The sequence below is a fragment of the Hemiscyllium ocellatum genome, chromosome 32, assembly GCF_020745735.1.
Source record: "Hemiscyllium ocellatum isolate sHemOce1 chromosome 32, sHemOce1.pat.X.cur, whole genome shotgun sequence".
NCBI classification, from domain to species: domain Eukaryota; kingdom Metazoa; phylum Chordata; class Chondrichthyes; order Orectolobiformes; family Hemiscylliidae; genus Hemiscyllium; species Hemiscyllium ocellatum.
Genome location: NC_083432.1, coordinates 39,293,671 through 39,310,994, shown reverse-complemented (window position 1 = coordinate 39,310,994; position 17,324 = coordinate 39,293,671). Strand labels below are relative to the sequence as shown.

The following is a 17,324-nucleotide window of genomic DNA, read 5'->3' as shown; positions in this document are numbered from 1 at the left end:
AGACTGGTTTCTGAATAGTTGAAAGCAGGAGAGACAATGTCTTATAAGTGATAGGATGATCTTATTGTTGAATCTAATTTGAAAATTGTTACAGTTAATTGAAAATATCATGCTGACACCCTTTGGCATTTTCACCTTGCCAAAGAGCTCAAACCCTGTCAGAGTATTTATATTTACTGAGAGAGTAAATAGTGATGTTGGCGATGGAGCAGTTTGTGAATGGTTCCACACGCCTCCTCTATCAACACTCTGTTGGCAGGAAGACTTTTGCAAGAGTTGCTCATTTTATTTCTGATTTACTTTCAGTGCCAAGAGGCTCTGACAGTTGGCAAGTTGTTGATTTTTGTATCTGTCTTGCTGGGTGTAATTGTTGAACAAAACTGAAAAAAAAAACAAAACTGATACAAATTTAGGTTAGAAGACCAGAAAGAATGCTAAAATTTCATCTGAACCCATAGGAATGCTGAAGTATTTAAAGTGTATCAAATTTTTAGCTTCATTAGAGATGTTCGTTATTTTAAACACAAGTAAGGATTTGAATGCTAATGCATATTCAAACAGCCTTATTTAAAAGCAAAATAAATTAGTCCAAATATTTCTGTTATTACATACGGTTTTATTTTATTTTAAAAGCTGTTTTCTATGATTTTTACCTCGCTATCTGATGCCTTGACAATTGTAGTCTTTGGCCACATATATAATCCTAGGATAACTGAGCTTTCTCTGGTAGGGGAACACCAGACTTTTATGGTTTGTGTGGGATTAATGAGTTTGCAGGAGCACAGGATGTGCTGCTAATCTCTAAAGTCATAGCTTGTCAGGAAAATCAAAGGAATGCAAAAGACAGTAGACTTGGCAATTACCAATTGGCGGCACAGTGGTTAGCACTGTTGCCAAACATCGCCAGGGGCCTGGATTCAATTCCACCCTCGGCCAACTGTCTGTGTGGAGTTTGCACGTTCTAACCTGTGTCTGCGTGGGTTTCCTCCAGATACTCCAGTTTTGCACCCACAATCCAAAGATGTGCGGGTGAGATGGATTGGCCATGCTAAATTGTTCACCCTGTCCAGGGATGTCCAAGCTAGGGGAATAGGTAGAGAGGACGGGGTGGGTCAAGGTAGGATGCGCTTTGGAGGGTTGGTGTGGGTGTGATGGGCTAAATGGCCTGCTTCCACGCTGTAGGGATTCCGTGATTAGTTGGCTGCTGTTTATCACTTGTTAGTTATTGTTACTTTTTCAATTTCAGTGTGCTCTGTCTGAAATGTTCGTCGGATTTGTTAACAAGGAAGGGGACGTGCTCTAGTGATCTGGGGACAGTGCAATGGTCCATTCTTTCAGACCATTTATTTTCTGGCTTTGCAATTTTGAAACTCAGTTCGACTGAAAGCAAAATGATCATCCTCAGCTCTCACACTTCATAAAGAGACACCATAAACAAGGCCCTTTCAAACAGACACTTTAATGTGAATGGTTTCAGTTCAGACCCTCTATTGTGAGCAAAAGTTGTCTTTGAAATGGGAAATGGCAGAAAAATACAGCAGTCAGATCGTAAAAAGGAAAAGACAAACTAACATTACAGATGGAAGCTGCATAAGCAAGCCTGTGAAATCTTTTTATTAGACCCAGACATTTATATAAAAGATTTTGTGCTTTTAAATCTGCTGAGAAATGTCACAAGGTCTTTATTAAAATGAGAATAATTTTGGTGATATTCAAATCTTACGTTTCAAGGGGGAGCTTGTATTTCATTTCTTCATTGCTTCGGTAATTCTGGCATTAACCTATTTTATTGGTAGTCGGTATTGAGCAAAGCCAGTTACATAACCGTTGTTCCTAAGCCAGACTGTAATCTAGGAGATTCTCATGTGGTACAATTTGCTGTTGGGATTAGTTGATTCAAGAATTGTAACCTTGACTAATAGCTCAGTAATTGCAAGCTTGTGAGATGCGCTTTACTGAAGGTTTCCGGGAAAAACAAACACTCATGAGGAATGGCTGCAATAAGTTAGAATGTATTTGTGACAGAAATTTTACCACTCAACATCCCTGCAACAATTTCAGTGGGTGGAATTTTCCACGGCCTTGAGCAGCCTGGGCAGTGGTGAGAAAGTTGGGAAAACATAGCAAAGAGAGCAAAATCAAATTCACAATGTCGAGAAAATAAATGTCTGAACTTCTCCTTTGGGGTTCAAAGGTAGTTCTGTATCTCCTGGAGGGCAACAAAGTGATATGGTGATTAGCGCTGCTGCCTCACAGCGCCAGGGACCCGGGTTCAATTCCACTCTTGGGTAACTGACTGTGTGGAGTTTGCACATTCTCCCCGTGTCTGTATGGGTTTCCTCCAGCTGCTCAGGTTCCCTCCCACAATCCAACGATGTGCAGGTTAGGTTGGTTAGCCATGGGAAATGCAGAGTTACAGGGAGGAGGAATGCTCTTTGAAGGGTCGGTGTGGACTTGATGGGCTTAAGGGCCTGCTTTCACATTGTAGGGATTCCATTATTCTCAGTATGTTGACTGCCTTGTTTCCAGGCATCTGCATGTCATTATTAGCTTAACTTGCGGCATGCATCTCCTCTCTTTCCCTGAGAAAGTGGATAGTGCCAATTCTGTGAATCTCTTTGTGGGCGACTCCAACCCGCCAGCCTCAACACACTATTGTGGCTACTTCTATCTCAAGTCTTTAGGACTTTACTTTTGAGTGCAGGGGCTTGCTTGTTTCTGTTACTTTACCCGCAAGGATACAGGTGTACCTCGTGGTTTTGATTTGATTTGATTTATTATTGTTACATGTACCTAGGTACAGTGACAAGTTTTGTTTGGCATGCAGCACAAACAGCTCATCCCCCGCAAAGTACATTCGGGTGATAGAACAGAGCGAGGAATACAATGTTACGGCTGAAGACAATGAGCGAGATCAACATAAAATTTAAAATTTGAGAGGTACATTCAGAAGTCTAATAATAGCAGGGAAGAAGCTGTACTTGGATTCGTTGGCATATGTGTTTAAGCTTTTGTGCTAGATGGAAGAGGTTGGAAGAGATTATAACCGGGCTGGGATGGGTCTTTGATGGTGTTGGCTGCCTTTCTGAAGTATCAGGTACATGTTATGACTGTTAACTTACTTTCTTACCATTCACTCATTTTGTTCTTATTGGAGACTGCCACTCTCTATGGCAAGCACTGCTTTGTAGCACAGCAGGAGAGATCGCAGCTTATCACAGTTTGGAGGAATACTGAGTCATGGAGCTGTTTGGCACCATGTTATGTCTACACCACACCTCCAGCATGTGCCAACAGCTTACGCGCATGTGTTTCAACCAAATGGCCATGTGTGAAGGTCAAAGGGAAGCAGTCCTTAGTTGGGTCAAGTCTGGCTATGGTCAGTTGGGAAGCTACCACAGTCAGTCAAGGGGTTCATCCAAATCCAGTCCACCTAGTTGGTCACGGTCAGTTCAGGTGCAATCAGTCAGGGATTACAGGCAGGTTAGTCAGGATCTGGTGGAGAAATCAGTGTGGGAGTTGAGGGGAGGGATGTTGTTGGCCAGATCTTCCTGTAATGAGACAAAGAGGGGGATTGAGTGTGTTGGAAGTGGATGAGAGAAGTATGAGAGGGCGGCATGGTGGCTCAGTGGTTAGCACTGCTGCCTCACAGTGCCAGGTACCTGGGTTCGATTCCAGCCTTGGGCGACTGTCAGTGTAGAGTTTGCACATTTTCCCCAGGTCTGCGGGTGCTCTGGTCCTCCCAAAATCAAAGATGCACAGGTTAGGTGAATTGGCCATGCTAAATTGCCCATAGTATTCAGGGATGTGTAGGTTGCAGGTATTAGTCAGGGGTAATGTAGAGTAATAGGGGAATAGGTCTGGGTGGATTACTTGTCGGTGTGGACTTGTTGGGCCAAAGGGCCTGTTTCCACACTGGTAGATATTCTATGATTAGTATTGATGCATTAACAGCAGAGGAGGTAAGGTATCCCAAAGGGTGGAAAGGGCAGAAAGAGTTAGTATTTCGGAGGATGAGGTGGACGTGATGCTGGAATAATGAGAGTTGCGATCAATGAGCCTTGGAGAGATGAATGGGGGCTGGCAGAGTTAGAATGAATGGTAGCCCTGTGAGCTTGATGTAGGCAGAGAGAAAGTGGTGGCACTTATCCTTGCAGAGTGCAGAAGGTTATTAAACGTCTGTGTGCTATGTTTCACCCTGCAGCTCAGCAATTCTGTTCTCAGTCCCGCAAAGAACTCCACCACTTCCTCCCAAACAGCCTTTCTTAACTAGGTCATTGACAGCTTCTGCCCACCTCACTCCTTCTTTCTGCCTCATTTCTGGTGCATTACCATTTCCCGAATCATGGTGCTTCCAATGATGAGGTGCCCATTATGCAGTATGTCCTTGTATTTGTACAAGTGTGTTAACATTCTAAACAAAAGTATGTGATTTTTTTTAACTCATTCACTGGATATGAATGTCACTGGCTGGGCCAGCATTTACAGTACTGCTGATTCCTAATTGCCCAGAGGGCATTTAAGAGTCAACCACGTTGCTGTAGGGGTCACATGCAGGCCAGACTGGGTAAGGGTGGCTGTTTTCTTGCCTAAAGGATATTGGTGAGTTGGGGAGAGTAAGGCTCCAACAATAGGTCACCATTATCAACAGGCTCTTAATTCCACCACCTGCCATGGCAGGATCCAAACCTGGTCCCCAAAACATTACCTGGTCTCTGGATAAATATTCCAGCAACACTACCATGAGGCTATTGCCTGGCCTTGTTTTCGGTTATGGCAATCCACATTGTTAGAATACAATTGAGGTGTTAAGTGTAAAATTGGACTGTCTTAGAGTGTACAATATTTTAATGTTTGCTTGACGCGGAAGTATAATTGCCCAGTTTAGGCATGACACCCACGCACCCCTCAGTGAGCCTAGTTGTAGAAATAGACTGTATGTATTTTCAATTAATTTGATAGCTCGTGGCTGCATCCCTTCATGAGCATGTGACTTTTAACTTGTCAGTGTTGCTCCAAGCAATGCCATGCTAGCCCAAGAAGAATATTCCAACTGACAATCTGTCTGGAATTCAGATCTGAACTCTATTTTGCTGTGTGTGTATTTTATTTTGCACTTCAGATTGCTTGCACCTTGGGGAAGCAGGGAGACAGTATGTGTTTTGTACTACATGTTGAAAGGTGAGTGGACAGCAGATTGTCCAAATGTAATTTGATGCTGAGTTTCCTATTTATTGCTGGTGAGACTAACTCAACCTGTTTGTTAAAGTTTGTAATCTGGATCATATTTGTCATTTTTATTCCTGAACAATTACTCGAAGAACCCAATGTCTTGAGCAGTCTGTCGCCTCTGGGATTTTGAGACAACTTTCAGGCTGTTGTGGGTAGTGTTCAGTGTTGCGTGCATCTCTCTACAAGAACGGAAGGGATTTACACTGAGACCGTAACCATGGAAGTTGCCATGTATGGGTTTGGCTTGTCCGGAACCTGTTTATTTGTGGTTCAAAGCCTGCCATTTCACAGATGGGATCTGACACAAAGAGCTGGTTAATGACTTTCTGCTGTTCTTATTTCCTTGATCCAAAGGAATCACTGCTGGTAGGTCTTGGAGGGATATGGGCTGGGTGCTGGCAGATGGGACTAGATTAGGTTGGGATATCTGGTTGGCATGGATGGGTTGAATCGAAGGGCTGTACATCTCTACGACTATGACTCTAATCCAGTCCCGTTTGCCAGCACTTGGCCCATACCCCTCTAAACTATTCCTATTCATATACCCATCCAGATGCCTTTTAAATGTTGCAATTGTATCAGCCTCCATCACTTCCTCTGGCAGCTCATTCCATACACGTACCACCCTCTGTGTGAAAAAATTGTCCCTTAGGTCTCCTTTATATCTTTCCCCTCTCACCTTAAACCTATGCCCTCTAGTTCTGGATGCCCGCACAAAGTAGATATTTTGCATTTAAACACAAAAGAAGCCTTGAGGCATTTTGTTATGTGGTTTAAGTAAAGTCACAGTTATTAGGAAAGGCAGAGTAAGCATATCCATTGTGCAGTTGACACCTGACTGGATGCAAAAATAGTGCAAGAGAAAACAGGCGAGTTCCAATGGTGATGATTCACAATCCTTTGAGGATCACCTCTACAGTTGGCAATGCCCCAAGAAGAATATTCTAATCCAGAATCTCACCTACTTTCTATTGTTCTGGACTGTTGTTATATTTTGAAGAATTTACCAGCTGTTCACCTTTTCATTTTAGTCTCGACACACCTTGAGAAACAAGCCAATGGAGGGCAACGCGGGGCTAGCACAGACTTCTGCTCCTGATACCTCTAGTGGGGGAAAGAGCAAGCAGTCCAAGTGATATCCGTCTCATTGACTTATTCACTGTTTAACATTGATCAAACTTACTGAATCTGTCTGTAGGAGTTTGTAAACTGGATCATCATTATTCTTCTTTCCATTGAGTTGTGCCTTTTGCTCCTGGTGCAGGTCACTGAACTATTGAACATTCGGCTGTGAAATGAATGCATGGACAATGTAGAGTTTGCTCAAATCCCTCCATGACCTCTCCCACTGTAACCGCTTCAAAAATTACAGCTCTCCCAAAACTCTGTGCCCCTCCAATGAAGGCTTCTTGTACATTCCCTGATTTTAGCTGCCATACCATTGGTGGCTATGCTTTCGAATGCATAGACACTGAGTTGTGGAATTTCCTCTCTAACCCTCTTTTCCCCTCCTTTAAGATGTTGTGTAAAACCTAATTCTTTCGGTCATCCATTCTAATATCTCATTATCTGACTCAGAAGTAATCATTGTCAAGAGCGTGTTGCTGGGAAAGCACAGCAGGTCAGGCAGCACCCAAGGAGCAGGAGAATCGATGTTTCAGGCATAAGCCCTTCGTCAGGGATGAGGCTCATTCCTGATGAAGGGCTTATGCCCGAAACGGCAATTCTCCTGCTCCTTGGGTGCTGCCTGACCTGCTGTGCTTTCCTAGCAATACACTCTCAACTCTGATCTCCAGCATATGCAGTGCTCACTTTCTCCTCAGAGGGAATCATTAGCTGCTAACCTATCTGCAACACACCTTAGGACACCTTATTATGTTAGACCACAGTTGAAATGATAATTGTTCATGTCCGAAGTCACATTAATGTTTTTGTTCAATTGCATCTTTTTTTTTGCTTAGTTGGTGTGATAGTTGCTATGAATCTGCCTCCAACCAGTAATGTAATGCTTATATTAACTTCCACAACTTAAGGAAGCAGATGTAGATAGTGTGTAATGAAGAATCCAACAGACATTTTCTACAATTACTATCGTGTACAATAATTACGTTCCTTGGGCATAGAAGTGTCTGAGCTAATATTAAGCTATTCACTTACTTCCAGAGATTAAAGATATGGTGTAATTTGTGAACTTTATATCGTCAGGTCACATGCACCAATACCATGGCAATATCTTATAGACTTTTTTTATTCATTCATGGGATGTGGGTGTTGCTGGCTAGGCCAGTACTCATTGTTCATCGGGTAAAAAGTGAGGTCTGCAGATGCTGGAGATCACAGTTGAAAATGTGTTGCTGGTTAAAGCACAGCAGGTTAGGCAGCATCCAAGGAATAGGAAATTTGACGTTTCGGGCATAAGCCCTGATGAAGGGCTTATGCCCGAAACGTCGAATTTCCTATTCCTTGGATGCTGCCTAACCTGCTGTGCTTTAACCAGCAACACATTTTCAACTCATTGTTCATCCCCTAATAGCCTAGAAGGCAGTTAAGATTCAATCATATTGCTTTGGGTCTGGAGTCACATGTCGTCTAGACCAAGTAAGGATAGTAGTTTCCATTCCTCAAGGCCATGAATGAACAGGATTTACTGACAACCGACTCGTGGTCATCATTAGACATTTTATTCCAGAAATTTATTGGGTTTAAATTCCACCACCTGCCATGGTGGGATTGAATCCAGATCCCAAAGCACTACCTGGGTCTCTGGATTAACATCCCAGTGATATTACCACTAGGCCATCAAGTTCCCTCTTGAAGGCATCTCTTGAAAGTACGCTGACATATTGACTCTGATACATAATGCGTCAGCCCTTGTCACAACTGTCCATCTCTCAGCATTTGATGTGCAGATGTTTGTGCAATGTTTGAGGCGTGGCATTAACATCTTAGAGATCTCATCCTAGAAAGTTCTTATAGTCAACAATAAAAAACAGAAAGTTCAAAATAAAGTTGAAAGGTTTGGCAAAATCTGTATTGATAAAAACAGAATTAATGTTTTGAGTCTAATCTGACCCTTCATCAGCACCATTTGTTGGAATATCACCCTGTTCCATTTGATCAAATTCTCCTTTAACTTGTTCAGTCTCCTTCAAATAAAATCTGTTCCTATGGGTACCTCGCCCTAGTTGTGCCTATCCTTTTCGTAGGGTCAATGGATCATTCCCACATCCAGTCCTACTCAGGGCTTGTCTCAGATTTCCTTTTGGTACGTCAGTGAAGGCAAAAAAAGAGTTACGAAGAACAGTCATATCGGACTCAAACCTTTAACTCTGTTTCTCTTTCCACAGATGTGGAGGTGCCACTGTTGGACTGGGTTGGACAAGGTCAAAAATCACATAACACCAGGTTATAGTCCAACAGGTTTATTTGACAACAAAAGCTTTCGGAACCTTGCTCCTTCTTCAGGTACTAGTGAGACTTGAGGAAAGAGCGGGGCTCTGAAAGCTTGTGTTTGATGCTGACAGGCCTGCTGAGTTTCTGCAACACGTTTACTTTTACTTCAGATCTCCCAGCATCCACAGTGCTTTGCTTTAATTTGCTTACAGTCAGCATATTTAATGAGTTTTGTATTTTAAGTCACTGGCAGCCTTTCCTACTTTAACGTTGGTGTTATAAACCAGTATGGTGTTTTTGCAGTATGGTCATGGACTGGTAAGGGGCGGTGCATTTGATTCCAAGGTTATCTTTCTTGTCCTTTCTGATTGGCTGTGGGAAAGCATAAATGAAGCATATTAATTCTGTTTCATCATTCCAAACACTTACTATTTGAACGACAATGAGTGCTGTTTTTACCTTACTGGAAAAAGGAGTATACGAGTGTAGCAGGATTATTTTTCCAACAAATGTGTGCCATCTGTGAACAAAAAACAAAGAATTGTGTCAATGGGCTGAGGAATAGCAGGTTAATTTGGATAAATGTGGACTATTGCATTTGGTAAAACAAACAAGGGCAGAACTTATACAGTTAATGGCAGGGCCCTGGGTAGCATTGTCGAACAGAGAGACCTCGGCATTCAGATACATAGTTCTTTGAAAGTTGCATCACAGGTAGGTGGAGTGGTTAAGAAGGCATTGAGTGTGCTTACCTTCATTGCTCCAACCATAGACAATAGGAGTTGGGAAGTCATATTGAGGTTATACAGGACGTTAGTGATACCTCTTCGGGAGTTCTGTATATCGATCTCTTTGCCCTGTTGTAGGAAGGATATTATTAAATTGGAGTGGATTCAGAAATGATTCAATAAGATATTGCTGGGACTGAAGGGTTTGAGTGATAAGGATAGGTTGAGACTCCTTTCACTGGAGCATAGGAGTTGAGGGACAACTTTTTCACACAGAGGGTGGTTCACATGTGGAATGAATTGCCAGAGGAAGTGGTGAATACTGGTAGAGTTAAAACATTTAACAGACATTTGGACAGGAACAAGAATATGAAGGTTTGGGAGGGATAGGAGCTGAAGGCAGGCAAGTGGGACTAGTTGAGTTTAGATTAGATTACTTACAGTGTGGAAACAAGCTCTTCGGGCTAACGTTCACACCGACCCTCCGAAGAGCAACCTACCCAAACCCATTCCTCTACATTTACCCCTTCACCTAACACTAATGGCAATTTAGCATGGCCAATTCACCTGACCTGCATATCTTTGGACTGTGGGAGGAAACCGGAGCACCCGGAGGAAACCCACACAGACACAGGGAGAAAGTGCAAACTCCACACAGACAGTCGCCTGAGGTGGGAATTGAACCCGGGTCTCTGGCGCCGTGAGGCAGCAGTGCTAACTGCTGAGCCACCATTTGGGAAATTTGGTTGGCATGGACGAGCTGGGTCTGTTTCCAAGCTGTATGACTCTATATGACTCTATAACTGCAGATGCTAGAGTTCTGAAACAAAAACATAAAACGTTGGGGAAGCTCGACAGGTTTGGTAGCTGCTGCGGAGAGGAAGTAGATTTAATGTTTCGGGTCCAGTGACCATTCTTCAGACACAGCACCAGTCGTGTTTCAGTTGGTAGCACACTTGCTTTTGGCCTTCCCAGTCAAGTTGAAATTCAGGACCTAGCATTAAAATCGAGGTTGGTATTCCAGTGCAGTACTGAGGGAGTGCTGCATTGCTGGTGGTGCTACCTTTTGGAGGGGTGTTTATGAACAGAAACCCCTCCACTGGATGTAGGAGCTCAGTTTCAAAGAAGAGCAAAGGTGTTGCTGATGGCCAGTGTTTAGCCCACAATACCACAGAGACAGATTCACACTGAGATCTTGCTGTGTGCAAATTAGCTCCTGTGCTTTCTACATGGAAACAGTATCTCCAGTTCAAAATGCTTCATTGGCTGTGAAATGCTTTGTTGTAAGACATGCGCTATATAAAGGCAAGAATTTTCTTTTAAGTTGCAAGGTACAGGAGCAGGGGTTAAAAGAAAATTGGCGCCCATCCAGCTTACCGACAGTTATGAAAGAGTTGCTCACCACGTAACAAAGGAAAAGGATCTCACACACCACCATAACCACTAAAGTAGCAGCTGAGACAGAGGTGGAGACCACCCATTTTCACTTCTCCCCTATTACAGTCATTGAAATGTACAGCACGGAAATAGACCCTTCAGTCCATCTTGTTCATGCTGACCAGATACCTTAAATTAATCTAATCCCATTTACCAGCACTTGGCCCATATCCTTCTAAACCCTTCCTATTCATATGCCCATCCAGATGCCTTTTAAATGTTGTAATTGTACCAGCCTCCACCACTTGCTTTGGCAGCTCATTTCATACACGCACCACCCTCTGCGTGAAAAAGTTGCACCTTAGGTCCCTTTTAAATCTTTCCCCTCTCACCTTAAACCTATGCTCTCTAGTTCTGGACTCCCCCACCCGGGAAAAAGACCTTGTCTATTTATCCTAACCATGCTCCTCATCATTTTATAAATCTCTATGAGCTCACCCCCTCCAGGGAAAACAGTCCCAGCCTTTTCAGCCTCTCCCAATAGCTCAAACCCTCCAATCCTGACAACATGCTTATAAATATTTTCTGAATCCGTTCAAGTTTCACAACATCCTTCCAATAGGAAGGAGACCAGAATTACATGCAATATTTCAAAAGTGACTTAACCAGTGCATTGAGTGAAGAGAGCTAGCAATGGCCCATTACTGCAGGGACTATAAAGAATTGGGTGGCCTTGAGCAGAATCTCAGCTTCCACTTGACAGAATGCCGTTACAAACCTGTAATTTGGGCTGAGTTACTACACAGATTCTTTTATTGAATGCTTTCAACCCAGAATAGCCTAATGGTTAATTAAGTGGCCTGCACTGCAGGAAGTCAGCAATTGTTAGCATTTACCAGCAATTAAGTCTTCAATTTGGCAGACCTTTAATTACAAAATGATTGAGCTCCGTGCTTAATATTCACTGGTCGACCATTTCCCAGGTCTGTTGTATCGGAGCTGGCTGCAACACTGAGTCAGGTCTCAGATTCCTGAGCCCCAATCAATTCACAACAGTTTTGCTTTATTATTTTCCGTTCACAATGTGACTTATGAATTTTCATCCTGCATTGAATTTTCTGTTTGAAATGAGTTCAATTTGACCTGCCCTAACAAATTCTAAGAATTGCTGGCATAATTTAAACACTCAACATGGAGTGATCATAATGAATAATGTTACATGTCCCAGCATGATGTACAATAACAATGGGACATCAAAATGTCAATTGATGCTACTTTCAATTGTCAATCCACGTTCTTCTTAATAGTTGAGTGCCTCAATGCTCCTACCCTTAAAACAGCACTGTTGTGGCTATGAAGCCCCCATATGTCATTGTCAGCTCAGTGGTAGCATGCATGCCTCTTCAATTGAAGGATGGTTGGTTTAAGAATGTAACATTGACTTCCTTTTCCCACTTTAACCCCGATTATGAGGCTTGAGGATTGTCATGATGCCTAAGTGAGGGGGGGGAATAAAACCTGCAAGACGGTGGGGTGCTTTTTAAGTTGGAAGTCTCCCTGTGGATGTGGGATGTGGTTATTATTACTCAGTCAGAGATCCATGGAGAAAGTGAGCACTGCAGATGCTGGAGGGTCAGATTTGACAGATGTGGTACTGGAAAAGCACAGCAGGTCAGGCAGCATCTAAAGAGCAGGACAGTTGACGTTTCAGGCATAAGCCCTTCATCAGGGATGTACTGATGATGAGCTTATGCCCGAAACGTCGATTCTCCTGTTCCTCGGATGCTCCCTGACCTGGTGTGCTTTTCCAGCACCACACTTTCTAAGTCAGAGATCTGTCAACGTTTTTGATGGTTGCAACCCCAAATCCACCTGTTTCACTTCAGGGAAGGAAATCTGCCATCCTTACCTGGTCTGGCCTACATGTAACTCCACACTGACAGCACTGTGGTTAATTCTTAACTGCTCTCCAAATGCCACTCAGGGCAATAAGGATGAGCAAAGCCAACACCCTCAGAAAGAGTGAACGAAAAGAAATGACAATACAAACCATTTGGAATGGAAACAATTCAACCTGGTTTCCTGCTTCTTATTGCAGACTTGTCAAGTGGTCAACGCCACGCAGTTCTTTTTGGTTCACACAGTAATGGCCCAATGCTCACTCTCTCCACTCCATAAGGATGTGGGATTGGAACAGAATTGGGATCTGCAGTAATGTCCTGTCACTGACAGGGTGGTCTGTCAGTATGAAAAGCTGGAAATTATCTTATTGGCAGATTTACTAACTTTCAAGCTGTTAGTGATATAGTGATTGTTTTGTTTGGTCGCTACATGTTCCTCAGCACTATTATTACACTCTGTAACTGAAATATGCAAAATTTTGAAAGGGCTTGACAGAGGAGATGTTGAGAAGTTTGATTCCCTTGGCTGGGGAATCTAGAATAAGGTGGGGGGGGCAAAGAGTCAGAATGTGGATCAATTATTTTGAAAGATGAGGAAAGCATCTGCACTTAAAAGGTTATGAATCTTTGGAATTCCCTCTCCCTAAGATGTTGGGGATTTCCCTTGTTGACTGTTTGATGTTGCATTGGGGTGCAAAAGTCTGAAAGGGTTAATACTGAGTAGTACTATAAGGGATACCTGCTGAGTTAATATCACATGGACTTGTGGACAGAACAGTGGAGGATCTGGAAACAGAGAATCCCAACATTCAGGTCTTCCTCATAGTCTGTCCAACAATGTCTGTTGAATCAATGTAGCATATAACTAGTTGCTGCCATGCACTAAACTGCTTATTTTTCAATACAAGCACCTCTTTAAGGACTGAAAATGTGTTGCTGGAAAAGCGCAGCAGGTCAGGCAGCATCCAAGGAACAGGAGATTCGACGTTTCGGGCATAAGCCCTTCATCAGGAATCATGATTCCTGATGAAGGGCTTATGCCCGAAACGTCGAATCTCCTGTTCCTTGGATGCTGCCTGACCTGCTGCGCTTTTCCAGCAACACATTTTCAGCTCTGATCTCCAGCATCTGCAGACCTCACTTGCTCCTCTTTAAGGACTGTTGTGGTGCAGTGGTAGTGTCCCTACCTCTGAGCCAGGAGGCTTGAGTTCAAGTCCCACCTGCTCCATAGGTAACATTGCTGAGCAGGTCGATTAGAGAAAAAAAAACCCGAGAGTTTTGCTTCATAAGGCCAGCCAATGCTTTTCCACAGTCTCGTGACAGCAAGACAGATCCGTAGTTCCCTGTATCCAGGTAACTGCAATCCCAGCACAAGGTAAGGTACAGGCTCCACTTGGCCACACTGTTAACAACTGAAGACTGAGATAGACACAGTTCTGGTCACCCAGGGAATCGAGGGGAATGCAGAGTGAGCCATGATTTTGTTGAGTGATGAATCAGACCCAAGGGGCCGTCCGACCTATTCCTGCTCCTACTCCGTGCACAGAAAACCCAGTCTCACTTTTCCTCTCTCCACTCTCTCTTCAGAAACCCCCAGCCATTCTTTTCCGGTGGAGATCATGATTTTTTTTGCAGTGTAGTCTTCCCACAAGAGATATCGATCCACTTTGTCAAAGACAGGTTGGGTGCAAAATGATTTAAACTACATTGACGGGGCGAATAAAGAGCTGCAGCATAATCTCTGAGAGCTCTGTTGGTTGTGAAGGAAAGCTACAACTCAGCAGGTGGCAGAATCAAATTTGTTGCCAAATGGGGAACTGTGATGGGAGGGCTGATTTGGCAGCGTACTTGGATTTTACTCAGTCAGAGTCCCTCATCCCGAGCTGTGCTTGCAGCTGTCTGGCAGCTGCAGCAGTTCAATTCCAGCTCTATTAGCGAAGGCTTCTGAAGCTTTGTCCGTGTATCATGACTGACTGCTCCTGCAGGCGTGAAACCAAAGGACTGCAGAGGCTGGAAATCAGAAACAAAAATGGAAACAGCTGGGAAAGCTCAGCAGGTCTGGCAGCATCAGTGGAGAGAAAGCAGAGTTAACATTTCGGGTCTGGTGACCCTTCTCCAGAACTGATTGTCGCTTGGAAAAGTTGAGGTAACTGCTGAAGGGGGAGGGGGTGGAGTAAACAAAAGGTGGAGGTGATGCCTAGAGAGAGAGAGAGAGAACAGTTGGACAGATGAGGAATGAAGGGTGGCTTTGGGGAATCAATAGCTGCTAAGGGTAATTGGCCACCTTTCCACAACCTCTAGCAGAATGCCACCACTAGATATATATACCCCGCCCCTTCGTTGTCAACCCTCTGCAGGGACCTCTCCCTTCAGGACATCCTGGTCCACTCCTTCTCCCAGTGCCCCCACAGCCCCTTCCACTGCAATCGCAGTTGGTGTAACACCCCTCCCTTTGCTTCATCTCTCCTGACAATCCGAGACCAGGTGAAGCAGTGATTCATCTGCACTTCACTCAATCTACTCTACTGCTCCCCTCTACACTGGGGAGATGAAATGGAGACTGGACAACCATTTTGCGGAACCTCTACGTTCCATCGCAAAAATAACCCTGAGCTTTCCGCTGCCTGCCAGTTTAACATACCGCCACGTTCCCTGGCCAAGACCTGTCTCAGGCTTGCTGCAATGCTCCAGTGAAGCTCAGTGCATGCTGGAAGAACAATACCTCATTTTCCACTTGGGGACCCTGCAGCCTTCACGACTCCAGATCGAGTTCAATAATTTTAGAGCCTGAGCACCTTCATTCTTGTCTCTACCCCAACCCCCACACTCCAGGCCTTGTCTCCAGGGCTGTGACCACACAACACATTGACAGTCACCAATGGTCCCCATTAGCAGCTCTTGATTCTCCCAGGCTGACATTGACCCATTCCTTTGTCTGTCTGTTCTCTCTCTCTGGGCTCCATCTCCACTTGCCATTTACTCCTCCACCCACCCTTCCTTCAGCACATATACCAACCTTTCCCGAGCTACAGTCAGTTCTGAAGAAGGGTCACTGGATCTGAAATGTTAGTTCCGCTTTCTCCCTCCCCGACCACAACCGATTCAGTGGCCAATCAAAACCCAGTAAAGGGCCTCAACCAGAAGTAGCCGCATGTGAGTCTGCTGATGCGCAGCCATCCCAGACGCTTTGGGCTGGGAGTGGTCGTGGGACCATCAGTGCCTGATCGCCAGTGTGAATCTGTCCTTCCCAAATCTTTTCCCTCTGAGACTCCACTTCGAAGCTTGAAAGCTGACACCACTCCTCAGCGTGGTGTGAGGGAGTGAGAGGGGAGCACTATGAATGTAATAACTCTGTCTGATTTCCTTGGGGTCTGTAGCTGCCTCAGAGTTCACAACCCCAAAGTTTCAGCTCGAGACTCCATTTGGGGCCATGACCGTCAGTCTGGGAATGTCTTGCACACACTAATGTTCACCCCCGCCCCCGCCTCTTTGCATGAGAAACCGCATGCAAAGTTCTTCAGTAAACAAAAAAGAGATTGCTGGAGAAACTCAGAAGGTCTGACAGCATCTGCGTTGAGAGAAACAGAAGTAATATTTTGAGTCCAGTATTCTGAAGAAGTCACACAGAGTCACACTGCAGTCCATGTGCTATAGGAAGACCCATAATGCTGTTAGGGAGAGAATCCCAGGATCTTGACTTAGTGACAGTGAAAGAACAGCGATATATTTTCAAGTCAGGATGGTGAGTGGCTTGGAGAAGAACATGCAGCTGGTGACACTACTATACATCTGTCCTTCTAGATCGAAGAGGTCATGGGCTTCTTGAACTGCAACATTTCAGGGCAGCAACCTGGGGCAACTAGAGGTGGGCAATATATATTGGTCCAGTCAGGGATACCTTCATCCCATAAATGAATAAAAATGTAGCTAGTTTGCCCATAATCTTGGACCATGAAAGAGAATTGAATTTTCATTGGACAGTGTTTCAGTGGTATGTGTTTGACAAGTTTTCCCTTAGACAAATAGAAGCTATATCGTGGATGGGAGCTGTCATGAAAAAGGAAACTTTGTGTAGTGGTTTCTGGATTAGATTAGATTAGATTAGATTACTTACAGCGTGGAAACAGGCCCTTCGGCCCAACAAGTCCACACCGACCCGCCGAAGCGCAACCCACCCATACCCCTACATTTTACCCCTACCTAACACTATGGGCAATTTAGCATGGCCAATTCACCTGACCCGCACATCTTTGGACTGTGGGAGGAAACCGGAGCACCCGGAGGAAACCCACGCAGACACGGGGAGAATGTGCAAACTCCACACAGTCAGTTGCCTGAGTCGGGAATTGAACCCGGGTCTCAGGCGCCGTGAGGCAGCAGTGCTAACCACTGTGCCACCGTGCCGCCCACTTTCTTTCAGTTTATTAATTTGAACAAGTCTAAGAGGTTGTATTAATCCTTACACTTTGAAAGTTGTCAGTGGAGGGCAAATTAAGAGCTTTTCAGAACTCCCTCAATGTTCTAAATTGTTTTTCATTCTGAATTTGGATCCAGACAATCTGTGGCTAGGAATTAGCTTCTGAAGCCTCTGTTAGAAAATGGAGCAGGTTGGCACTGAGTTAACCTCCTTCATTCTTCACAAAGATTCAGTATGTTGTTGTGCTGAAGGAACACTGATAGTAATGAAGGAGAA

General features: G+C 44.2%; 1 protein-coding gene across 2 annotated transcripts in view; it reads left to right on the top strand.

Moving 5' to 3' along the window:
* The window catches only part of LOC132830779 (thyroid hormone receptor alpha), a 368,439-nt gene that overhangs the window by 88,159 nt on the left and 262,956 nt on the right, over positions 1 to 17,324 (top strand). The gene's annotated exons all lie outside the window — the stretch shown is intronic.